This window comes from Nelumbo lutea, chromosome 1 (assembly GCF_056320005.1).
Source record: "Nelumbo lutea isolate HS-2025 chromosome 1, American lotus-T2T, whole genome shotgun sequence".
In the NCBI taxonomy this organism is placed as follows: Eukaryota; Viridiplantae; Streptophyta; class Magnoliopsida; order Proteales; family Nelumbonaceae; genus Nelumbo; species Nelumbo lutea.
In genome coordinates this window covers 199,908,661-199,936,312 of record NC_142684.1, presented here as the reverse complement: position 1 = coordinate 199,936,312, position 27,652 = coordinate 199,908,661, and the positions used below count along the sequence as shown (strand labels likewise).

The 27,652-nt window shown below is 40.4% G+C and overlaps 1 long non-coding RNA gene across 2 annotated transcripts; it reads right to left on the bottom strand.

Moving 5' to 3' along the window:
- Positions 1–2,910: 2,910 nt before the first annotated feature.
- Positions 2,911–21,402, bottom strand: LOC148880320 (uncharacterized). Of its 2 annotated transcripts, XR_016105944.1 has the most exons (7): positions 21,230–21,402; positions 20,777–20,868; positions 20,462–20,606; positions 20,322–20,373; positions 15,509–15,686; positions 3,583–3,972; positions 2,911–3,463 (listed from the first exon to the last, which is right to left on the bottom strand). It is a non-coding gene; the product is annotated as an uncharacterized LOC148880320 (long non-coding RNA). The 2 variants fall into 2 exon arrangements; XR_016105943.1 differs by lacking the exons at positions 2,911–3,463; positions 3,583–3,972; positions 15,509–15,686 and having other exon boundaries at positions 20,123–20,373.
- Between the last annotated feature and the right edge of the window lie 6,250 nt (positions 21,403–27,652).

Sequence of the window (27,652 nt, the reverse complement as noted above, 5' to 3'; positions counted from 1 at the left end):
GACTCACCGGGAGAATAGTTGCCCTTAGCAGATTCATGTCCAAATCTGCGGACCGGTGCCCCCCTTTCTTCAAAGCCCTTAAGCAGCCAAAAGATTTCCGCTAAACCGAAGAATGTGAGTAGTCTTTCCAGGAGCTGAAGCAGTACTTGAGCTCGCCACTCCTCCTGACTAAGCCGAACCCAGGGGACGAGCTATTACTCTACCTCTTGACTGGAGATGAGGTCGTCAGCTTGGTGCTGATTAAGGAGGAAGACCGGGTACAAAGGCCGATCTACTACACCAGCAAAGTCCTCAACGACGCAGAGACCCAGTACTCCAACCTAGAGAAGTTAGCCTTAGCTCTCGTTACAGCCGCCAGAAAACTCAAACCCTACTTCTAGGCCCACAGCATCTGAGTACTTACTAACCAGCCCCTTAAGCACATACTACAAAGGCTAGAAGTATCTGGCTTCCTAGTCAAGTGGAGCGTGGAACTAAGTGAAATCAACATCGAGTATGCACCCCGACCGGCAACCAAAGCCCAGTCCTTAGCAGATTTCATCGTAGAATGTACATTCACCACTAAGGAACTAGCCCCACTACCACTAGTATGGACTTTGTACGTAGATGACTCATCAAACCAGCAGGGCAGTGGCATCGGCCTCGTCCTCCTCAGCCCAGACGATGCGGTATTGTAACATGCCCTCAGGTTCGAGTTCAAGGCATCCAACAATGAGGTCGAGTATGAGGCCCTTATTGTTGGGCTCCACCTTGCCTTGGACCTCGAGGCCCGAAGAATCGTGGACTTCAGTGACTCGCAGCTAGTGGTCAACCAAATTCACGGCCAGTTCAAGGCTCGAACCCCCTCCATGGAGAGTTATCTACAAAAGGTGCAAGAGCTCATTCAGCAACTCGATCACTTCAATGTTCAACAGACCCCGCAAGCAGAGAACACTCGAGCCAATGCCCTTTCGAAGTTAGCCAGCTCGTCGTAGACCGACCTTGATTCAATTGTCTGACTAGACACACTAGCCCAATCGAGCATCACACCAACGGCCCTTCTCGTCCTCCCAGTATAGCACAACCCATCTTGGATGGACCCCATAACCGAGTATCTTCGAGAAGGTACTCTCCTAGAAGAACAAGCAGAAGCGAAGAAGCTCCAACACAAAGCAGCCCAGTACTGCCTAATGCAGGGCCAACTCTACCGCTGCTCTCACACTCAGCAGAAGCAGACTATGTCTTTAAGGAGATACATGAGGGCATTTGCGGAGGTCACCCCGGCGCGCGCACATTAGCCCATAAGGCACTCCGACAAGGCTACTTCTGGCCGACGATGAAGTAGGATGCCGCCCAATTAGTTCGAAAGTGTGACAGATTGCCAGTGGCACATCAATCTCTATCACCATCCCGTGGCCCCTTTGAAGTCGATCACTAGCCCGTGGTCATTCGCCCAATGGGGAATGGACATCCTTGGCCCTTTGAAGTCGATCACTAGCAGTGGACTACTTCACGAAGTGGGTGGAAGCCGAAGCTTTGGCACGCATTACCGCCCATAATGCCCAGAACTTCTTCTAGCAAGGTATTATCTACCGCTTCGGCATCCCTCACGTTCTTATCATGGATAATGGGACACAGTTTATCGATAAGAAGTTCGAAGCCCTCTGTGTCAACGTAAGAATCGATCATCAAACTACCGCAGTGCATCGACCCCAGAGTGACGGGCAGATCGGGGTAACCAGCCGCACCCTACTACATGGCCTTAAAATGTGCTTAGATCATGCCAAGGGAAGGTGGGTTAAGGAGCTGCCTAGCATTCTCTGGGCATACAAGACGACCTTGTGGACCGCCATTGGAGAAATCCCTTTTAGTCTAACCTACGGGACCGAAGTCGTAGTCCCCGTAGAGATAGGTTCCCCAACTATCCGAACTGAGCTATTCAACGAGGAACAAAATGACGAAGATCTACGCATGGAGTTGGACTTGGTAGAAGAAGCCAGGAGCCGAGCACATGTAAGAATGGCTGCATAATAGAAAAGGATGGCAAAGCACTACGATTTTGAAGTCAGAAGACGCGAATTCTAGATAGGCGACTTTGTCCTACGCAGAGTCATAGTCCCCGCACCTGGAGAAGGAAAGCTCAGACCAAACTGGGAAGGGTTGTACAGAATCACCAGGGTCCTAGAACCGAGTACTTATAAACTCGAAGACGTTGAAGGCCGACCGATATCGAGGAGTTGGAACTCGGAAAATCTCAGGATGTACTACCAGTAGATCTATAAGCAATGAAGGTTTCCTTTCTTTTAAGCTACATCTCCGACTCCTAGGCACACACACACTCACCGCACACACTACATATGCACAGGCCAAGCTGCACTACTGACCAAGTTGACTCCACCGATCCCAGAATGGTTGAGCCCATAACGCCCAGCTTGGCAGCGTATCACCAACTAAGCTACCCGACTCAGCTGACCATGGCTAAGCCTAAACGTAGAGAAAGAATGCCCCCGCCCACCGAGGCCTAAGGGCGGTTGTGGAACTCTGCACAACCGTTGCCTTAACGACTGAGCTAGCTAGGAAGCGACTAGCCGTAGAAGGGCCCCAAAGGCTCCCGAGACCAGAAACTGAGCATCCCATGGCTGAGAGCTCGGGAACCAAAAGATCTCGAACAACAATACCTTGGTCAAAAGAAGATTGGAGATGTCGAGGCATAGCCCGGCCGGCCATGCCTCAGTCAGCAAAAGAAATCGAAAGATCCCAGAACTACACTGAGGGCACCGAGGCATAGCCTGGTCGGCCATGCCTCGAACAACGAACTAAAATTGCACAAGTATGAAGAGGACGCCAAGGCATAGCCCGGCTCGGCACATGTAATAGCCCAACCAGAAAAAGGCACAAGTAAGAACAGCAACGGCAAGAGGCATACATATAGTTAATACAAAGAAGCACTAATATTCAACTCAAGATGGTCCATTACATCGTTTAAGGCTCGACATACTAAGCCAAGAAAAAAAAAAGAAGAAGAGCACAGCAAAAAACAGAAAAAGAATGGAAGAAATAGCCGCTCAATCCTCGGTGGCAGGGTCAACAGCTTCAACCTCGTCTCCAGCCTCCTTATCGGCTTCCTCGGCGGAACCCTGCGAAGTATCTGGATCGCAAGCACCCCAGCCCTGCGACTCCTCGGCCAGTTCTGAATGGCGGCAAAGGATCCTTCGCTGAAAGACGTTGAATCCAGCCACGAAGGAAGCTTTAGCGTACTCAGCCACGAAGGAAGCCTCAGCCTCCTCAGCAGCCTCCTGCCCCAACCTCTCCCGCTTTGCCTTAAGCTCGGCGATCTCTTGCTTCAGCCCCCGAACAATGCAGGCCTACTCGGCCACCTCCCTCACTAGCGCGGCCAACTGCTCCACGACAGTCTGAAGCTCGATCAGTTGGGCCTTCTGCTGCAGATACTCAGAGTGTTCCCACTCGTACGTTGATCGAAGGTCTTGGAGATTATCAACCAACGCGACCACCGCACAAGCATTTTGTAGAAAAAGATGATAAGTGTACGCGCAAAAAAAAACAAAAACAAAAACACAAGGGATAAGAAAGAAAGGAACTCACCTAGGTAGTAAACCGTAGAAGCGTGCACACTAAGGCTCCGTTGCCAACCTCGACTGACTCTCGAGACATCGACATGGTCATGATCCCCGCAGCAAGTTATCGTCGACACGAATCGACCACCGCGGAATGTGCAAACCTGAGTAGCTACCTTCAGCTTCAGTCGTCAACGCACTCATAGGACAACAACCCCTTCAGAGTCAACCATGAAAACATCATCCTCCTCGGCCTCCTGTTGCCAAACTCTCCTTTGTCAACGAGCCGCCCTATCCGCGGATCACGGCTGCTCCTCTGTCTTAGGCCAAGCCTCCAACTGCATACCAGCTCGCCCCTACCTCTACCGAAATGCCCTCATCCGACGAACAATCTCTTCTTCACTGGCCATCCTTATACCTACAACACAGAATACCCAAGATAAGTAGAAAGCAAACAAGGGAACAATGACTCGACAATCAAACAGTAAAAGAAATAGACCAGCCACCCTCTCCATCAACCTAATGAGCATTAGCATCTTCGAGCATGTATACGCGATCACATTTATTTCGTGGATCATGCTCAAGGCTGACTTCTCCTCCCAAGTGAGCACCATCCACTAGGGCTACGGAGCATTCGCCCTCGGCTTCTGTAGCTCAGCTCGAAAGGGGAGACCCCTTGGAAAGCACACAAAGAAGAATGACTCCTTCCAGTGCTTCATTGAAGGAGCCCCAACCAACAATCGAACATTCCACCTACTGGAGAAATAATAGTACCCTTGCGAGTGGTGCTTCAGCTGGAGCATAAACCTCACCATCCCCAAGGTTAATTCGATATCATGGACCGTGTAATAGGACATGAGGTCGAGCAAGAACCTAAAGGAGTTCGTCATCAACTACACTGGCAACACCCTATACCAGCCCAGCACATCGGTGACCCCTCACTCAACGGGAACCTCAGCCCAGCCTCCAAGCTATGCTCATAAATGCAAAGCTCACTGGGCTAAGCATTAGTGGCCATCTCGCCGAGCAGCGAACACCTCATTTGTATTCCGCAGGGATGACGTACGTAGCTTGCATCTGAGCCATATCCCCGGGCATCAAGACACAAGGTGTGGTGCCAAACCGGCAACCTACTCATAGAGGAAGCTCCTCCTCCGTCCCAGAGGGACCAGCCTCAACCTCCTCAACTTCGGCAACCACAAAATCTCTCAGCTCAAGCTCATAGTTAAAGACATGAGAAGAGCTAGAACCGGAACTACTAGAGGACCCGAAAGAGGAAGAGGACCGACGAGATGAAAGAGGGGATAGGAAATCCATCACAAGGACAACCAAAGATTGTAGAATAAGGGGGCGAATTTCAAAAAAAAATTCTCTCCCTTCAATTGGGAATCGAATTCCCCATTTAGAAAATCATATTTTCAATGATCATTCTTGAACCATAAATTGAACCAGATCTGAACCAAAAGGAGTAGGGAGAGATAATACCTGATACAGAGAAATAATATCTCTCAATGGAGGTGTTCACACCCAAGGAATGATCCAAAATCTGCTCCCACTGAAGATGGCGCAGTGCAGGGTGGAGCAGAATTAGCAGTGTTCTTCCAAAAGAACTTGATACTTCTCAAGAATCACCTGGACGGCTTGTGAATACAACTCCCACCAATCTTTTCTCCAAAAGATTGGAATCAAGATCCAATCTTGATTTCTCCCAAGAACTGGAGATCGAACTGCTATAGGCGGCGGCTGCAAGAAGGAAGCGGCAAGAGAGTATTTGCAGGGTGCAGAATTCTCTCTTCTATGATTTCAGCTCTGAAGACAAGACTATCTGTTGCTTGCTTGTGATGGGATGTCTAAAAGCTGCCACCCCCTCTTCCTTTTATAGACTTAAAGGGATCAGCTCCTAATCCCATTAGGAGTTGCTAACCCAAATCATATCTGGATTATAAGTCCCTTTAAGATAAGGGATAACCCTTATCTTATCTACAGATTAGATCAGCCATCTCCTAATCTAATTAGGAAGTTTCCCTATCTAAATCTTATTTAGATCTTGGACTCTCTAAGTGGATAGGGTGTGGGCCCAATTCTATCAGCTGATCCATCTCAGAATTCGCCCCTTAAGTGACTAATCAAATTAGCCCAGTTCGAAATGGGCTTAAGGCCCATTTAAGGTTATGTATTCATTTAGCCTTCCAAACTGCTACCCAGCTGGGCTTCCTTGTAGGACGTGGGACCCAAACATTGATCTACACACCAGCCACATGTGTTCAGCCCAGCCTTTGTTATAAGGCCTAGCCGAATACACTGTTATGGACAGTGCACCCCCTGAAACCCATCAGATGGGCTCTATGGGCCCAACAATTTACCCTAAGTGGTCCATGGGCCAAGCCACCTTGTAACACCTAGGGACTGTGGCCAGATGCAAAATTAGCCCATCAGGTATTATCCTCAATGGAATGATCATACACTGCCCGACAAGAGAGGACCTCTCCCTCGGCTACAAGGAACAGTGCTGCTCTCTCTCAAGTATGGATCCCGGGAATTAAAACCTTTTGCAAATCATTTCGAAACCATAATTTATATACTTTTATATCTCATATAAAATATATTTTGCAAAACAAATCTCAATGACTGAAATCGGTTGCCGGTAGTCTTGGTTTCCATTAGTGAGAATGCATCCCCGATCATTACCTTTGTCCGACAAAAGGGCTGATCATGTCACTATGATCACCCACTCAGATTAATTCTCAGACTATCCCAACATACCCTGGTTTTGACCCCCGCTAAGAATCTCACTAATTGGTACATCAAAGACAGCCCAATCCGACACCTAGTGCAGTATCATAATCGAGTCTAGGGGTCGGGTGTAACTTTTCAGTTTTGCCCATCAATCTCCAAGGTCCAGGGCAATACTGGAAATATGGTCCAGTTCAAAGATTCAATTAATCCTACACTGTATGTGCCTAGGGTCTCACCCCGGTAGCTGAGACAAGCCACCCCAACCGACTTTGTGGCACCACAGTGTCAGACTTGTCAGGATAGGTCTCCCCAGACCGACCCACTGGCTGTGAACATTCTAAACTAACACGAGTCTCATTAAGTGTCCAGTTTAAGGGTATTACACAGAAACATACCACGGGAACATGAATCAAATATGCACTTTTATTCATTTACAATAAACTCATAAAATACATCATTTTGATTGAAACTAAGGGCATACAAAACTGTTTAACAGCTCCCACTTGCACTTAGGTCCAATCAGGTACTAGCCGGAGTCCCATGCTTTCCACGTGTTTCTCAAACACTTTCTGTGTTAGTGGCTTAGTCAATGGGTCTATCACATTCTCCGCTGATGCTACCTCTTAAGATCATCATTCCGTAGGTCTAGAGTTTTCATACAATAGTGGAATGGGTGATGTACTGAATTCCAAATTTAGGAATGAACACCTTCATTCATAAGGCAGCCTCACTTACGGCAATGCGCTCGGCTTGGGTTGTGGACTATTAATTTGCTACTCAGGACCCTATTTGCTGACACTCAAGAAACAACACACGATCCTATCATGAAAACATATCCAGATGTAGACTTTCTATCATCTGGATCCAACTGGAAATCGGCATTTGTATACCCTTGGATCTGTAGTGAGCTACCATCGAATACTAGACAAAACTCTTTTGTCATTCGAAGGTACTTAAGTATGTTTTTTACAGTAGTCCAGTGCTCCTGCCCTGGGTTGGCCTAAAATCTGCTTACTACACTCACTGCCTGAGCAATGTCAGGATGAGTGCACAGCATGGCATACATGATGCTCCCTGTAGTAGAGCATAGGGAACGTCTTTCATGCCATCAATCTCCTCAAAAGTCTTGGGGACATCTTCTTGGAGAGAGTGACTTCGTGCCTGAAATGAACATTTCCTTTCTTGGAGTTTTCCATGCTGTATCTTTTGACTATTTTGCCAATGTAGGCAGATTAGGATAATCCTATTATCTACTTCGATCTATCTCTATAGAGTCAAAGACCCAGTATATAGGAGGTTTCTCCAAGATCTTTCATGGAGAATTGTTATGAAAGCCATACTTTCACCGTAGTCAACATTCCTACATCATTCCCAATGAGTAGAATGTCATCTACATACAGAACCAAGAAGGAAACCTTATCTCCATTGTACCTCCTGTAAACACAGGGTTCATCCGGATTCTGCTCGAAGTCAAACGATTTGACAGTAGAGTCAAAACGGATGTTCCAACTTCTAGAAGTTTGCTTAAGTCCATAAATGGATTTAAGCATGGCCACAGGCGAAAAGGTTTCCTCATAATCGATGCCCTCTTTCTGAGTGTACCCTTTCGCCACCAGACGAGCTTTGAAGGTCTCAATCCTACCATCGGGGCCCTTCTTCCTCTTGTAAATCCATTTGCAACCGATTGCTTTTACCCCGGAGGGTGGATCTACTAGAGTCCAGACTCCATTGGTCTCCATTGAGTCCATCTCTATCAAGGTTTCCACCAGGTAACTATCCTGATCATAACCATAACGGACTGGTGGCCTGGATACCCGAGTGGATCTTCTAGGTTGGTCACTACCTGGAACTTGTGGGACATCTCCCACTGCTCCTGAGCTCTCCTCATCAAGAACAATTTCCTAACGATGGGTGTCCAAGATGTAATCGGTCTCCAAGGATTGGGCATTTCAACTGCAGAACACTTTCTGCTCACTTGGATCATAGAATAGTAACCTATAGAGCCTTTTGGGTAGCCTGCAAATAGGCAATGGCTGGTCTTGGGTTCCAACTTGTCTGCACTCGTTCTTTTAACGTGTGCTGGACAACCCCAAATCTTCAAGTGTTTGACACTTGGTTTCTTTTCGGTCCAAAGTTCATATGGATTGTTCGGAACCGATTTGGTTGGAACCCGATTCAGCACGTAAATCGTAGTCTCTAATGCGTAACCCCAAAAGGATGTGGGTAAATCTGAGTGTATGAGAAGTGACCGGACCATATCCAATAAGGTCCTATTCCTCATCTCTGAAACACCGTTAAGTTGAGGTGTAGCAGGAGGATCTAACTGTAATACTATCCCATTGTCCTTTAAGTAGTCCCTGAATTCGTCAGAGAGATACTCGCCACCTCGATCAGATCAAAGGGCTTTAATTTCTCTCCCCAACTATTTCTCGACCTCTTGTCTAAACTCTTTGAACTTTTCAAAGGATTCAGACTTGTGTCTCATTAGGTACACATAACCATATCGTGAGAAATCATCTATAAATGTGATGAAATACACGCGTTGATTCCGTGTCCTTACACTCAAGGGACCACATACATCAGTATGTATTAGGTCAAGTGTGCATGTACATCTTTCAGGCTTACCGTCAAATGGTCATTTTGTCATCTTGCCTTGTAGGCAAGGCTCACAGGTGAGAAGATCTTCTATAGTTAGAAAATCCAAAGGACCATCCTTTACCAACCTTGTGATTCGGTCAACACTGATGTGGCCAAGTTGGTAATGCCACAGACATGTGGGATTAACTGTATCACGGGCTCTCTTCTTGGGGATTTCAGCCGACGTAGTTTCGATTATGTTAGTTTCTAGAGAATGATGTAGAACATAGAGACCGTTCTCCAGTTCCCCATATGCGATGAATCTGTTATTTCTTTTAATAGTAATTGTATTACTAAAGAAGACAGAATAACCATCTGCACACAGTTTTGAAACAGAAATCAAATTTCTTCTTAAATTTTTGTACATAAAGACAATCTTTTAGTACAATTTTTCCTTCTCTAAAAATTAACTCCATGGTTCCTATTACCGCGGCTGCAACAGTTGCAGTAGTCCTCAAGTAGAGAGTGACTTCTCCTTCACTCAGCCTTCTGCTTATCTTGAACCCCTACAGTGAGTTACACGCATGAGTTGAAGCCCCGGAGTCAATACACCAGAACACAGAAGCTACCAATAAATTGGTTTCTATAACACAAGTTTCAAAATTACCTTTCTTGGATTCCAGGTAGGCAGGACAATTCCTTTTCCAGTGGCCGGTCTTCTTGCAGAAGTGACAGGCATCCGATGCTTTGTCTTTCTTCTGCTTCTTGCCCTTAGTGGCTTTCTTCTTAGGCTTCTTTGCCTTCCTCTTTCTCTTGCCCGTCTTGCTAGCTTCAACAAGCATGGCTACAGGCTCATCCTTTCTAATCAGTTCTTCAGCTCTTTGCAACATATTCCTGAGCTCTTGCAAGCTAACATTCAGCTTGTTCACGTTATAATTTATGATGAGCGGATCAAAGGAAGGAGGCAAAGAATTAAGGATAGCATCTATCTGGGTCACAAGGTCTAGCCCAGATCCAAGAGCCTCCAATTCGTTGATGTAACCCCTCATCCGAAGACAATGGTTGTGAACTTGTTGGCCCTTGGACATTTGTGTGGTCATGAACTGTTTCAAGACCTTTTGTTGAGTAGAACGATTCTGCTCTTCATACATTGTCCTCAGACTGTCCAATATGTCTTTGGCAAGTTCGATCTGATCGAACTACCTCTGTATTGGGTTGTCCAAGGAGGCAATGATGTAACACCGGGCTAGGGAGTTTTTCTCCTCCCATTCCTAATAGTCTCTCCTTCGGGCCTCAGAAGCCCTGTCACCCGGGCGCTCCGGGGTAGGATTCTTTGCCACTTTGTCCAGCTTTTTAAAAGATAGGACCAGCATAAGGTTCCTGTATCAGTCGGCATAGTTTAGACCCTTAAGCTTGTTGTCATCAAGAAACTTTGCAAAAGATCCGTTTGCCATTTTCTGATAAAAGAGCAAACATCAGTCCACAACCTAATTTGATTCATGTTCATTTCATAGATATGGATTTTAATCTATGATCCATTTCCATTTATTCATCTCTGAGATTTTCCTCCTTTCTTAGTGACGGAGACTACGGGTTGTCTCTGGAAATGTGGGAAATCATATAGGGTGCATGGAGCCAACTGTTTTAGTTGCATAACCCCACCACCTTTCTGTGAAGGATCATATCCACTCATCATATGAGTTTTTCCTTTGGCCTCTGTCAGACAAGGTTCAGAGCCGTTTTCAAGTAAACTTTTCTGTCCAGTGAGTGCTTACCCATCATATTCGTGAACGCCAAGGTACCATGAGAGAGTTATCATTTTCTAGTGAAGCCCCTCCCACATCGGTCTATGACACCCCTATCATCTTATGAAACACTTAGACAAGCCCAACAGCAAATGGATAACCCATTTTCCGGTGCGTTTTCTCATTACTGAAAGACCCATCCTCATGCTAATGATGGAAGGCCTTTAGAGAGTTCATCATATGAATCTCCCTATCACTTGCACTCATATGAGCTAGAGGGAACAAATAATTACGCCCTGGTTTGATTTAGGTCAAACCAAAGTGGCTCCCACTGACTTTCATAAAGCCAAATTTCAGTGGGCCTCGAATCAACTGGGGTTCCGCATGTAACCTCTTGATGAGGTGTGGGCCCACCACTGAGGGAGGTCATGCAATGACCAGAAGGGACACCATGGCAATGATATGCATTCAGCCATGGTGTGCGCAAGAGCCACTGTGGAATGAGCATGGGCCAAGCACTTATGGACCATGTACGCAACACATCACACATCCAAACATCTCATATAGGGATAAATTGATCCAATCAATTAATTATCTATAAGGCCCATTGGAAGCCCGTTAAAAATCCATAATATTAACTCTTAATATTATCTAGGTATATGGGCTGAATTAGGGTTACCCAGTTCGGCCCATATAGTTTTATCCTTTAAAATGGGCTTTTAGCAGTTTTAACTATTTAAAACTGGGCCTTTACAGGTTGGGCCGAATTAACCATTTAATTAAACCCTAGATTTGCTCCAAACAGTTTGAACCAATCTTGGTTCGAATGGGTCTAGGCTTTGATCTTTAATTAAATCCTTAATTCAAGAAAATAATCTGAAATTAAATAACTGATAAAAGAAAAACAAGAATCAATTAATCAAGGTTGTTCGCACACTCCATCCTGCAAAATAGAGGTTAGATCACTGATTGCAGTTTCACAAACCACAAATAGCAGATAGCGAATGTCCCATCTGTGAAATCTCCTTCTCTGCGTCGCCATCTTCGATCCAAAAATAAAAACAAATAGAAATCATATTTCTATTAATAATTACATCAGATCAAATGCCTATACATTGAGTCTAAAAAATAAAAAAAAATTATTTACAAACCAAATGTAATAAATAAATTCAAGAAACTGCAAATCTTGCAGTTCTCCCTACGCAAATCAAGAATTCGATCTCCTCTTGTACGAACAGCCCATAAATCAAGAAAATCATATAGAACTATTCTAAACAATAATCAGATTTATATAAAATTAATTTCAGATTATTTGCCCATCAGTTTTGGGAAAAAATTTTCCAAAACCCATATCTGCACAAATTGGGTAGAACGCCTTCTCCCTATTTGCGCAGGTTCAAATCTGAAACAGAAGGGTTCAAGATTTGAACCATGGCTCTGATACCACTGAGGGGATAGGAAATCCATCACATGGACACCAAAGATTGCGGAATAAGGGGGTGAATTTCAAAAAAAAAATTCTCTCCCTTCAAATGGGAATCAAATTCCCCATTTAGAAAATCATATTTTCAATGATCATTTTTCAACCATAAATTGAATCAGATCTGAACCAAAAGGAGTAGGGAGAGATAATACCTGATACAGAGAAATAATATCTCTCAATGGAGGTGTTCACACCCAAAGAATGATCCAAAATCTGCTCCCACTGAAAATGGCGTAGTGCACAGTAGTGTTCTTCCAAAATAACTTGATCATTCTCAAGAATCACCTGGACGGCTTGTGAATACAACTCCCACCAATCTTTTCTCCAAAAGATTGGAATCAAGATCCAATCTTGATTTCTCCCAAGAACTGAAGATCGAACTGCAATAGGCGGTGGCTGCAGGAAGGAGGTGGCAAGAGAGTATTTGTAGGGTGTAGAATTCTCTCTTATGTGATTTCAGCTCTGAAGACAAGACTATCTGTTGCTTGCTTGTGATGGGATATCTAAAGGCTCCCGCCCCCTCTTCCTTTTATAGACTTAAAGGGATCAGCTCCTAATCCCATTAGGAGTTGCTAACCCAAATCATATCTGGATTATAAGTCCCTTTAAGATAAGGGATAACCCTTATCTTATCTGCAGATTAGATCAGCCATCTCCTAATCTAATTAGGAAGTTTCCATATATAAATCTTATTTAGATCTTGGACTCTCTAAGTGGATAGGGTGTGGGCCCAATCCTATTAGCTGATCCATCTCTAAGTGGATAGGGTGTGGGCCCAATTTAAGGTTATATATTCATTTAGCCTTCCAAACTGCTGCCCAATTGGGCTTCCTTGTATGGCGCGGGACCCAAACATTGATCTACACATCAGCCACATGGGTTCAGCCCAGCCTTTGTTATAAGGCCTGGCCGAATACATTGTTATGGACAGTGCACCCCCTAAAACCTATCAAATGGGCTCTATGGGCCCAACACTTACCCAAAGTGGTCTCTGGGCCAATCCACCTTGTAACACCCAGGGACTGTGGGCAGATGCAAAATTAGCCCATCAGGTATTATCCTCAATGGTCTTACACTTAACCTCTCAGCCCATAATGATCATACATTGCCCTCTCCCTCGGTTGCAAGGAACAGTGTTGCTCTCTCTCAAGTATGGATCCCGGGAATTAAAACCTTTTGCAAATCATTTCGAAACCATAATTTATATACTTTTATATCTCATATAAAATATATTTTGCAAAACAAATCTCAACGATTGAAATCAGTTGCCGGCAGTCTTGGTTTCCATCAGTGAGAGTGCATCCCCAATCATTACCTTTGTCCGACAAAGGGGTTAATCCTGTCACTATGATCCCCCACTCAGATGAATTCTCAGACTGTCCCAACATACCCAGGTTTTGACCCCCGCTAAGGATCTCATTGATTAGTACATCAAAGACAGCCCAATCCGACACCTAGTGCAGTATCATAATCGAGTCTAGGAGTCGGGTGTAAATTTCTAGTTTTGCCCATCAATCTCCAAGGTCCAGGACAATACTGGAAATCTGGTCCAGTTCAAAGATTCAATTAATCCTACACTGTATGTGCCTAGGGTCTCACCCCGATAGCTGAGACAAGCCACCCCAACTGACTTAGTGGCACCACAATGTCAGCCTTGTCAGGATAGGTCTCCCCAGACCGACCCACTAGCTGTGAACATTCTAAACTAACACGAGTCTCATTAAGTGTCCAGTTTAAGGGTATTACACAGAAACATACCACGGGAACATGAATCAAGTATGCACTTTTGTTCATTTACAATAAACTCATGAAGTACATCATTTTGATTGAAGCTAAGGGCATACAAAACTGTCTAACACAAAAACCACCGAGCAAGTTGCTAAGCTATCTGTCGAGCAACTTGCCGAATTACCTGCCGAACAACTTGTCGAGCTATAAGTCGAGCAACCCACCGATCAGTCTCCCGAGCAACCTGCCGAGCAATGATAGCTGAACAACACCAACCACCTTTTTGCAAATAATACAGAGGAGAGGGTCCCCCCCCCCTTTCTTTTATAGCCACCACGATCACGGACCGAGAAGAGATCAACGGTACAGATGAAGCACCACTGACAACACCTTGGAAGACCAATTGATGCGACCAATAATGCACTCGCAAAGTATCGGGAACTGAAGCGGTGCCCTCAACAGGCAGCGGTTACGACCATTAACTGTGTCGGTTCAACCCTTAGTGTCGGTCCAACCACCAACGTAGATCCTCGGCTAGGCTGCTCAAGGACTCCGGCCCATCGGAGTGCCCAGTATCGACCTCAACCGAACCCCGACATCAGATAAGGCTACACAGCCGCGCAACAGTCTATCCGAGCATTCATCCTCCTCGACAATAGAACTGGGGGGAGTGGTTCGAGAACCAAAACTTTGGTTCTTATTTAAGTTCTGCAGCCAACGATCGGAGGACTCCTCGGCAACGACCAACATGACACAGACAAAGCAACAACTCGAAACTCCCTCGACAATGACCGACATTGTGCAAACAATACACATGCCCGGAAGTTCCTCAACTGAGCAACAAACCAAGAGAACCTTGTCCCTCGACTTCGGAACTAGGGGAGTCGTGTTGGGGTCATGGCTGAGCTAGCCTAGAGAGACACGTGGCCGCCAAGTCATAGCTTGGCCTCGTCAACTCAGCTCGGCCACGTCGGCTCCGCTCGACCATGTCAGCGGAGCCCGACCAGGCTATATTACTACCATGGCCCCCCACCTTATCCCTCTAGCCACGTCAGCTACACGCCACACGGATAAGCCTAACTACAAATAAGGGTGGAAAGACAACTCCATCGAGGAGTAGGACTCTACCTCGGAAACCTCGACAGAGAGCTCTATCTAGATTAACCTAGAACCCTAATCCGACCCGGAGATGGACCCTCGACTATAAAAAGGTACTCCATGCTCGAGGTAAGGGCCCCCAACTTCTAACTCTCATACGATTACTTTGCTTGGACCAATACCCTCATTGCTCGCCCCGACCATTTGTCGCCCTCTCACTAACTTGAGCGTCAGAGTGTCTACCCAAGGACTATTCCTTGGGCCTCTGACTTCTCTTGATCGTAGGATACATAGCACAGTACTGTCCTTGTAAGCTCGGCACAGACCAGTCAATAAGGATTATCTATTTGCTATTCTCAGTTAGTACAACATCTCGGATTGAGCAGCATCAGTCAATACTACTGATTACTCAGTAACTAGCAGTTTGAATTAATCATGTATCCATTACAATTAATTTAGTGTATTCCGTTGACCTGAACTAACAAACACAAACTCGTGCATCAAACAAAGCAAAGCATAAGCACCCATACGTAGAGAAGAAGGCAGCTTAGGTTAGCATCAGAGAAGAAAACGGAGAAAGGTGATACCTGATGAGATGGTCCAACCGATCAGCATTAATCAAGTCTCCATACAGGCCCAGATGGCCGGTCCAACCAATCAGCATTAATCAAGTCTCTATACAGGCCCATGCCACTGAGAAGCCAGGTTGCAATTCCGTCTGTTGATTAGAGATGATGGATGTTGCACTTTGCTAGGGAGTAGTGCCTAGTTTCAAGTGTCAAGTGTCAAGTGTGAACTGAAATCTCTTTCCCGAAAATCTTTCACTTAATAACAATAATAATATCTTGTTCTTGCCCCCACAACCGCTTTGCACTTGATCAAGTATCCTTTGGCGATAGTGATGGTGGGCCTCGAACAAGATATAATAGAACATGGGGGGGTAATGGAATTTATCATTATTAGAGCAATGAACCAATCCCAGTACTTCACACCCATGCTTTTCATCTTCAAGGCCCATCTCGTTGCCTCAACTCTCTCAATTTTATTGTTCTTTGTACTCTCTCGTTGTTGTTTATTCGTCTGGTCGCCCGTCGCCCCACCAATAAAAAAAAAACAATAATTTTTTTATAATAAAATATCTTCGTTAAAAAAATCATAACCACTAACTAATAAATAAATTTCAAGTCCAATTCTTCAATTTGTGGTAGGATATTTGCAAAACAGCACCCTCATCCATCGGTAATCGGTTGCCCTAATTCCTCCTTGAAAGAGAAAGACCAACCAGTCTTTTGGCCCTTATAGGAATCTTGGCCTTGTGGTTGGTTCTATTTTGGATCAACATTCATGCAAGGGGTGGCCCATCATCATCAGTTGAATTTGATGGGCTAGCTCTAACAGACCATTTGTAACAGCTGAAGATACTGGACCGAAAAGCTTATTGTTTTTCTTTTAGTGCATCTCTGGGAGTGGGAGGGCTTTCTCCGATTAAGTTAATTTTAGTAGCTTCTTCAAAGCTACTCAGTGAAAGCAGCTCAATCAAAGTTGAAGCCCCCTCTCATACAGGCTCTTGGTGAATATAAATTTATGGAGGTTATGGGCTCCTTAATGGCTAAAACTGAAATTGGGTAAACCACTGTATCCTTGAAAATTTTATTATTGTGGATTTATATCTTTTACATATGTATATTTCATATTTTATGACAAATAATATGCATATGAAATTTATTTTATAGATATATAATATAAAATATGTATATAATTATATATAATAAGTGTCATAATATTATTATTATTATTATTATTATTATTATTATTATATAAATATGGATAGGCTGGACCAGGCTTAAAGTATTAGGACCATGTCCGGACCCTGAAGTTTTTGGGCCTCATAGGAATCTGGGCCTGAAAACAAAACCTAGGCCTACGTCTGGAATTTCCAAGCCAGAGTGAATCAAATGGACCCTAAGTTGATATATTCTAGCTCCTCTTCATCGTCAACATATAATGGCCACGGCACTAAGGAGATGAGTGGGGTCCACCGTCCACCATAGTGAGCGAAATTTCAGATCATCATATCACATCAAGGCAAAAAGTGACTCTTAAAATGGGTAATTATCAAAAAGAGGAGTAAAGTTCAGTTGGGGGAGAGGGTGAGTTACAGCAACAGTACTGCCTTTGTGCCAATTTCAGGTCCAATCAGTATCTCTCAATGAGTATATATAGGCTATAGAGAGAACTTTTTTTCCAACATTTCAGAAAACGAAATATTGTTAATAATTTGCCAAAGAAAAAGACTACTGAGTGAGTATAATTTGGTGACTAACTGTCTTTTGACAAATCAATAGAAAAAGACTATTGATTTGTTTAGATGCATGATAGTTGTATAGCTCCCGTTATATACTATCATGTTATTTTTAAGTTAATACTTAATGCTAATTGGAAAGACTAAAACCTTAATAATATATTTTATGGTTTTTGAATAGTTTATTCTTCATCTCCTCTCTATTGTTTGTCACCCAAAACTTGTTACCCACAAAAGATCTATTATAAGTCATAACTCATAATAAACTATAGTCATTACCACTAACCTTGTTAATTGGGTCTAGGTCTGTGGCACCCCACATTTATCAGGGCCAAAGCTGCATCAAATACAACTAGACCTGGCAAAAAGTTGACCCAACCTACGAACCTAACCCGAAAAAATAGGGTGAGGTCTCATATTTAGCAACCCGAATGTGAAAATGACCTGACCTGGGTTGGGTCATGGGTCAACCCGTTGACCCAATTGTCAAGCCTAATCGGGATTATTTATGCATTGTTAGAAGTTTCCACTCTTTAATTTTTATTATTTAGTCTTTACTTTTTATGGTTTACTCTTTAAATTGTTAAATGTTCAAGTTTTTATTTTATCTTTGGAATTTTAAGGTTAATTTTTTTTATTTTGACATTTTTCATGTAATTTTTCTTCATTTTTTAAATTTTGATTATTTTTTTAGATGACCCAAATTGACCCATGGGTCAACCCTAACCCGAACATTTAGGGTTAGGGTCTAGCATTTGACAACCCAACCCAAAATCAACCCGAAATACCTTGACCCAACCCATTGCCAGGTCTAAATACAACCAAAAAAAAGAAAAAAAATAGTAAGGGCCTGTTTGGTTTATGGGAATAAGGGTTTGGAATTGGAATCGGAATGGATCATTCCAATTCTAACTGTTTGGTTGGGCGGAATTAGAATCGCATTCCCCTTTCTAGTGGAATGGCATTCCCCCATTTGAGAGAATTGCCATTCCCTTCCCCTCATTGGGAATGAAATCCTAGTCTACCTGATTGCTATTTGAACCACAGACTATGGGAATAGACCATTTCAAATCCAATTCCAACAAATTCCTATTCCAACTCTAATTTTAATTCTAATTATGGACCAAATAAGGCTGCGACTTGGACTGGGTTGGCCCTAATCCAACACGAAAAAGATGGATTAGGTTGGGTCGGCTTGATGCTTGGGTGAGAAATATGATTGAAATTCATGAACCTGACTTTCTTTGGGTTGGGTTAGAGTTGATCCGTCGGGGAGCCCAGCCCAACTCTATAATACATATCATATCATACACTGATTTGTTTAGATGCATGATAATTGTATAGCCCCCACCACATACTATCATGTCTTTTTAAGATAATCACTTCACTTAATGCTAATTAGAAAGACCAAAATCTTAATACTATATTTATGTTTTTTGAATATTTTATTCTTCATCTCCTCTTAGATATTTTTCACCCATAACTTGCTACCTATAAAAGATAAACTATAGTCATTTCAAACACTTATTTTTCTGAATTTTGTACTAAAAGAACTAATAATAACATCAACAAATACTAGTAAAACACATGATTAATAAATGTAGTGAGTTGAGTTAAGATATGAGATTAAGAGGGTGTTTGGTTCTGTTTACATTTATTGAGTAAACGCTGCCACATAGGTGCCCCATCAGCAAAGGCCTCATTATACGCATCCGTATGCACCTCTCCTGTTTCAGGAAGCTTCATTTTAGAGTTTCCCCCAATAGGTAGGCGTTTATTGGCACCTTTGCTGATGTGGTGCCTAATGGCGCCTATGTGTCATAAACACCCTCATCAATTGCTTTTCTCAGTTTTACAACCACACAAGTACAAAACATTTACTCAATAAACGTAAACGGAACCAAACATGTACTAAGAAGTTCTATGAGACTTTAAGAGTTGGGAAGAAGGTTGGGTTGCAACCCAACCCGAAGTTGACTTTGGGTTGGGTTATGGTTGAAGAAACCTAGTTAGGGTTAGGGTTAGGGTTAGGTAGGTCGAGGTTGAAGATCAAGTTGGGTTAGGGTTAGGGTTAGGGTTAGAGGTTTAGAACTTAGGGTTAGGCTAGAATTGGCCTCAACCTGACCTAACCCGACCCAATTTGCAGGCCTAGAACCAAATGGGCCCTAATAGATTTGTTAATTAAAATTAGAAAATATTAGTTATACACAACAAAATTAAGTTGGATTTCAAAATATATTAATTATATAAAGGAGGGGAAGACATTGTGCATAGATATTAACAAAATGCTTATTGGCTTACTTTGCATGAATTTTGTGTTTAGAATATAATTAAATTGCATCAGAATTGAGACCTATGTTAAGGCACTTAATTTGATTTCAGTTGGCAAACTTCCAAATTCAGTCCATGTCTTATCTATTTTAACTTAGATCCAAGATCTTTGGATATATCCAGTTCCAAATTTGTACCAAAAACAAAAGATCTTAGAGGGTGTTTATCAATGTATATAGTTAATTTTCTAAAACAAAAACACCTGCCACATCAACAAAAATGCATTGTTTTTTTAGCATGGCAATTGTTTTTATTTTTGAGAATAAAATCATTCACATGGAAAACACCCTCTTAATCTAATGTGATACACCATATCTAGGTTGATCTATACTCCTTTGTTTATCAACTAAAAAGGGAAAAAAAAAGGTTCTATGGATAGGAGTGTTCACAGTCCGGTTTGGTGTGGTTTAGAGAATTTCTCAAACCAAACCAGTAAATTATGGTTTGGAAAATTCTCAGGCCAAACCAAACCGTTTTATTACAGTTTGGTGTGGATTCTAATACGATTGGGGACTTTACCATTCTATGCTTTACTTGGACTACAAAACTAGTATAGAAAAACAAATAATTAACAAAACAAGAATAAAATAGATATCAATATCAATAGGAGAATAACTGAATAACAACATAAACGATAGAGTTTGACAAATTCAAAGTTATACAACTTGAAAGTGTTTTCTTGAGTTCACAACTCTCAAGCATAGAGAATACATATCAAAAAGATAGTGTTTTGGTACTTCAAATCCAAAAGCATGAAGAATACTTACCTCAATCGTTGAACATCAATCACAATAGGGGCCAATGTGATAGTGTTAATATCTACGTAGCAAGAAAATTAAAGTAAATCAAGATACAAATAAAAGTATAAAATCATGAACATGAAATAATGAAGAAAACAAACTATTACCTTTATTTTTTCAAAATCATCCAATTTTTTTTCAACATTAAGTGGTTGTGGAGATAACCGAAGTCAATCTTGAGTGCAAATGAGTGCCTCCACTATCCTAGGACTCAATGAGCTCCTAAAAGAATCAAGAACACGACCTCCTATGCTGAAGTAGGAATTGCCAATAATCAATTAAATAAATCTAAACATTAATAAAAACATCTGCATTCTAAATTTGCAATGCTAAAAAACATGCATATATAAACATATAATTAAAAAATAAATAAATCATAAATTTCTTTTGTCCAAAATTCTAAAATTGGTTGATATTTTTACCTATCTCCCGAGCCCAAATTAGAATTTTGTTCTTGTTTCTAGAGTTCCAATTCCAATTATGCTCCTGGGTGTTCACAATTGAACATGTATCACTGCATCAGAGAAGAGATAAAGGGGTTAGGCCAATAGAGATTTTATTTTTCAAATAATAGAAGAGACTAGAGAGGAGATGGGAAGATGATAAAGAGATGCAGCAACCAGCAGGACTAAGGCGGATAGGGTTCGGTTGAACAGAGGAAGAGGGTTTCCTGGCCTCCTTGGTTAGGGCGTTTTGTTAGGGTTGGAAGAGAGATGACAAGATGAGAGGGAGATGGGAGTAGTGACAATGGTGGAGTGGCCAGTGATGAGTCGGTGAAAATGGTGGGGCGGCAACAATGGATAGGGTTTTGTTGTATCAGATAATGAGAATGAGAGAGAGAAAGAGAGAGAGAGTGTGTGTATGTGAGTGTTTACTTCGGAGCTGGACGATAAAGGTATGATTGGCAGTGATGACAACACTAAATCAACGGCAACGACAACACTAAATCGTCGGCATTCTTTGAGGAAGGGAGGATTGAAGTTGTCTCTTGAGTCTCAAGTCCCGTTCAGTGTTCTTTGAGAAGAAAACCAAAATGCTATCAGGTAGGGTATTGTGTATCAATTATCGAAGAGAAGAGAGAGAAAGTCAAAATTAAAATTTATAATTTAATTTATAAATTTACATATTATTCACAATTTAGCATAACTTAACTTATACTATTCGATTTATATTTATATATACATATATATATATATATATATTTATATTTATTTATATTAATATAGTTTACGATTTGGTTTGGTTTATGAATTTAATAAATCAAACCGTAAAGCATAAACCGTATTTTTCAAATTTGTGAAACCAAACCAAATCGTTATAATTATAGACCTAACAAATCAAAAGTTCGGTTTGGTTCGATTCGATTTTACAGTTTTAACCGTATAATGAACACCCCTATTTGTTGAGAGAAACAGTTGTAAATTTAATTGCCACTTATGCTAATGTACAGAGGAGTACAATTGTAAAAGGTGTTCCAATAATTTCTTACCTTTCTTTTTCTCTTCCATAAAAAATGCATAATAGCATCATTATCATTTTAATTAACCCATATAAAGGATTTTGGCATGCTGAAGCTATTATCCTCAAGATTGCTATTGTTTTTAGGGTAAATTTCTTAAACTACCCTTATGATTTAGTTAATTGACCAAGTGTATTCTTATTGTTTTAAAATTGACTAATGTTATCTTTATTGTTTCTGACTATTGACTAATACTTCCCTAGTCTACCTTTACTGTTTTAAAATTGACTAATGCTACCCCTATTATATCTGACAATTGACTAATACTTCCCTGATAGCACGCGCCGATTAACATGAGGATGAAAAAGACTATTTTGCCCATCATTCTTCTTTAAATTTTCAAAATGAAACTTTAGTTTTTGTTCTAAGGTTGAGAAGAAATTATTAAAATTTGTAAAAAAAAACTGAAATAGAGAGAGAGAGAGAGAGAGAGAGTTCAACCTCACCTTATTCACGTAATCGATGGCCTCGGCTTCTGCTTTATATACCGAATTAACCATATCTTTGAATGTAGGTTTTAGATTAACAGATTTTTCAGCCCAAATGCCGTTGATAAAAGAGAGATGGGGGCCTCCATTGGTGAGAGGTCCTTTGACGGAATCGACGAGTTGACGGCCAACCTGTTGGAGATGATCGATGTTCTGGGACTTGAGGAATGATAATATTTGTGCCAGTGTTCGACCGCTGGATCCGCAACCTACAAGGCTAGCTAAAACCAAGGTAGATAGAAAAGGGAGAGAAAACAAAATTGGAGTTGCTAGCCTCGTTTAAGGTGGAGCACTTGGCGAGTTGCAGACATAAATCGGTTTGTGCACTCAGCGGTAGCCTGAACTCCATTTGGAACCTCGGCTGATAAGAGTTCCTGAAGTTAGGAAGGATGAACACTAAAGACATGGAAGAACAATGAAGGCCCTTTCGATTTCCCAAGAGAAAGCGCGTAGGTGGTACTGTTTGTCGTACGAGCCTTACCCGTTGACCTCTGAAACTGCTCGCCGCCGAGCAAGATGCCTGGACCCCCTTTTTTTCCTCCCTTATGCTGGGTTCATTCTTTCATTTTTAATCACCTTTTTTTTAATCGTTTCTTCTTTTTCTGTTTTTTTCATGCTTCACCTGGAAATAAGAGAGAAAGATGAGCAGCATTGGGGTGAACCGGTGTAGACAGAGGTTAAAGGGTTTTATAGGAATGGAGGTGGGAAGGGTATTTTGGGAATTTTTTATAAATATATCAGTCATGTGATATCATATGTAACAGAAAGTTAATGATAAGGTCAGACTTAGTCAATTGTTGAAACAGTAGGGATAGCATTAGTCAATTTTAAAACAGTAAAAGTATATTTAGTCAATTAACTAAACTATAAGGGTAATTTAAAAAATTTACCCTTATTTTTATAGCTAGATTTAAATACAAATCACCTAAAAAGAAACTAAGGCTTAATTTGAAAAGAGTACAAATGCAAATATATACAACATAAATAATACAAAATATAAGGCTTAATCACCTCTACATATTTGTATTTGTACTCCTTCTAAACTCAGCCTAAGTTACACACTTAATCAAACAACCAATCTTTTTGTTGGTAAATGACAATTTTATATATGCAACTATTTTTTTCCCTACAGCCAAAGTGGGATTCACATGTCATACAGGACAAAGTCTCCTAGAGTTACATAATCATAAAGTTGTTTACTAGAATTCCTCCAACCTAAATTTTAAACGTTCGTTTATAAATAACAAAATGATGCTAACAATGATCATATAAGTATATCAAACAGTATTTTTGAGCCAATTTTAGCTTGATTTTGTTGTCATCAAAAGAAAGAATTTCAGAAATTTCACCCGTATTTGTTCTAAACATTTTTAAATTTAGGCCTTGTTTGGTATCGTTGCCGTTTTATCAAGACATCACATATGCAAGAAGGAGAAAACGTTTTTTTCATTGTAATAAACGTTAGCATGACGTTTTTTCCAGAAATTGCTTTTACAAACCCCAATGTATTAAAGTTGCTTGAAACAATTTCAAAATTCTTAAAAAACACTAAACCAAACAAAAAATTAAAAAAAAAAAGTAAAAAAAAAAGTGGAGGAGTTAGAGGACAAAACCCCTACATGGTGCTGATAAGGAGGAAATGCCTTGTAGAAACGATTATGATACTAAACAGTAATAAATTTAGATGATTTTGTTTATCTTATTAGTTTTATATCATTATATAATAAATGTTGATAAATCATAAATGAAATATTTATATGAAGTCCAAAAATTCAAGGAAAATAAGTGATAGAAATCTCAACATTTTGATACAGATTTGAAATTTTCAATCAGAACAAGTACACCAAAAATAAGTAGGCTTTCAAGAGAGTCATCCCTATTAACTATGGTTGCAAATAGATGAAATTGTATTGGTATAGAGGTATATTTCAATTAAATCCAAGACATTTTATCTAATTTAACTTTTGTCAAATCTCTGAAAACTGCATTCAAACTCAATTTGTTTAAATATTGGTAGGGATGCAACTTGGGTAGGTTGGAGTTGGGATTTTGTTAAAATTGCAACCGATCGGGCCTGGTGCAGTGTAAATTCTTCAAGTTGTTGGGTATTCTACATGTACCCCCGAATATTTGGATATCGATAATCAACTAACTTGCAAAATAAAGAAACTAATAAAACAATAAGATTATGCATAGAGCAGTAAAGTACCATCTCTACTATTACTTTTGATTAAAATTGTTCATGGGCCGGGCTTTGAATTGCTTATGCCAAAAAAATTAGACCAAGCCTGCTCTAAATTTTGTGGGCCTAATGCAGGCTCGGGCCGGGCCTTAACAAAAAACCTAGACCCAAGTCCAGATTTTTCTGGCCATGCTGAAATGATCACCCCTAGAGGGAAGTATTTACTGTTATTCATTGGAGTTCTACACAGGAATGTTCTAATCACTAACTGGCTCTGTACGCCGGTTGCTTGCCAGTAAGCTATGCACCAGTAGAAGGGCAAGGTAGGGCAAGGTGAAGGAGAGAAAATGAGAGTGATGAATTTTTGGCAAATTCACTAGTTTTTTTGAAAATATAAAATAAAATAAAAAATTGGTTTTATACAGTAATGAAGTTATTTTATTAATAAATTAAAAGAACATGTGTAATGTGGAGAGCGACTTTGGGCAAGAATTCCCTACAATACTTTAAGGCCTCAATTTTCATCAAGTGCCACAATCAAGTATTTTGAACTTTTAAAAATCAACACTCAAGTCCATCCATTAGAATTGCAGCATGTGATGTTATGTGTGCCTTAAAATATTTCAAAATCTCAAAAATAACCTTCACATATTTTATAAAACAATTCCACAAGGGGTTTTTTTTTAGTTTTACCAGACTGGCCTTGCATCAGAATTTGACAATTTGTTCAAAGAAGCTCAATAAATCCATTAATTAGGACTGCATAAAAGGAATTTAAAATGACTTGAATGTTGATTTTTAAAAGTTGAGAGTGTTATTGTAATTGAAAGTTGAGGCCTTTAAATGTCACTATCCCCAAGGCTGTATTTGGTTGCAATACAAATAAATTTGCACCGGTGTAAAACTATGGTAGTGCACATGATTTGAGTGTAAATTCTGACCTATTGTTGTTTTAAAGTTTAGCTTATTTTATTTAATTGCAGTATAAATATGGTAAATTAATACATGAAGAAGAATAATGTAAAACTCAAAATAAAACTAAACAAGAATTTGCATTTTTTTTCATTTGCACTCCCATGCATTTGTACTAATGCAAATAAAATTTTACTGCAACCAAACATAACCCAAAGTACAAAATACCTATCTGTAATTTTCCCTTTATAGTTTATATAATATTAAGTCAAGTTAGTTGGATCCAATTACTAAGGGGGAGTCAACAACATGGTTGGTTTTGTTTTTTGAAAACATAAACAACTACCACATCAGCAAAATTATAAACCAACTATGTCCTTGAACTCCCCAAATTAATTACAACTTTAATTCAATTAAATTCATTTAAGAATATTGGATATCCAAATCCAGCTTAGACATAGAGGATTTTTCTTGGTAAAACTTAAAACATGTTCGGTTTTGAAATGGAACAATAGTTCAATGGCTAATTCATTTGCACACTACCATCCATGAACTTAAGGATGGCAATTTCGTGGGAATTTTCTAGTATCCAACCCATCCTGGCCCTAATAGGACCCGCTTATCAAAACCCTATAGGGTTTGGGATTTTAGATAAAACCCTATAGGGTTTGGGACGGGTTTGGGTTTTGACTTTAGGGTATCTGATACTCGATACCCGGGATGCATAAATATGAACCTATTATATTATATATCATGCGCAAATTTATACATTTTTAAGTACTAAGATAAGTATTCTATTATTAATATTGTATTTGTATAAATTTCTTGTGATTAAAATCATCATTTGATGTAAATTTGGATTTGATAGATTGTTTATTTTCTTTAGTTATAAAGTGCTAATTTTAAATATTATTTATTTTATTTTTTAGTTGGAATTGTTAATCATATAAATGTATTGATTGTTCTCATGAATAAAGAAGTTAATCAAATCTATTTTATTTCATTAAATAACACAAAAGGCGAGATGGCTTAGTGGCTTAATGGGTAGGATGGGTCGGGACTGGTTTAATGGGTTTGGGAAATTGAGAGAAAAATTTAGATGGGTTTGGAATCAGGGATACATAGGCGGGTTCAAAAACAGGTAGGACAATTTTTCAGTGGGGTGCTTGCCAATGTGTATGTTTTTTCGTTTCAAAACAAAAACAACTCACATACTAGTAAAAATATTTGATTTTGCTATTGTGACATTTTTAGTCTTGAAAAAACAAAATAAGTCCAGTGAATGACCCACCCCATACTAAGTACGGGGAATCCGTAATGTTAAATTTACATTATGGAATCAATACTGTTAAATTTATATTTATTAATATTTTAAATAATTATTAAAATTTCAAAAAATAGCTTTTCAATAATTATTAGAATATAAATATTTTTTTTGTTATGATCCATAGAGGGTTAATGATTAAGTGAAATTGATAGAATGTAGGTAGAAGTGGTTTTGGATAATCACTTTTGCATTTTCTGCATTTTTTTAGGAATTGATTGAAAATGGTGGTAGTGGGTTGTGGGCTTAAGCAGCAATTTCTCAGAAAATGCCACGTGTCTAGCTTTTCAGAAAAATGAAAAAGGCCATGTGTCTAAATGGTGGGGAGTTGTGCGACTCTAGATCTCCTACCTACATCTACCTACAACACACTACCCCCTGTGAATTGGGAACATATCCCCCTATATAATACTATGTAGGAGGATGAGATGTTCTTTGTGTGTGGCTGAGATCTTATGTGGGTAGACATGAGCAGGAGATTTGGACTCAGCTGTAGCCTGGTAGTGGATTGTGACTTTTAGCAAGAATTTCTCAGAAATTGCCACATGTCTGAATGATGATAGTGCGCCCTGAGCTTTAACAACAATTTCTCAAAAATGCCATGTGTCTAAATTTGAAAAAAATCATGTGTATGAATGGTGAGGGTTGTAGCCTAAAAGCCTTCCTTGAATATATATATATATATATATATATATATATATATATATATAATATTAGATAATATTAAGGCTAAATTTATGAATGCTTATTCTAATAAGCACTTGAGAGCGTTTGATAAAAAAATAATTTATTTTAAACAAGGGTAGTATATATATATATATATAGAATAATGTGGCAGGTCAAGATAGGCCAAAAAATAAGCCAATAAATTGG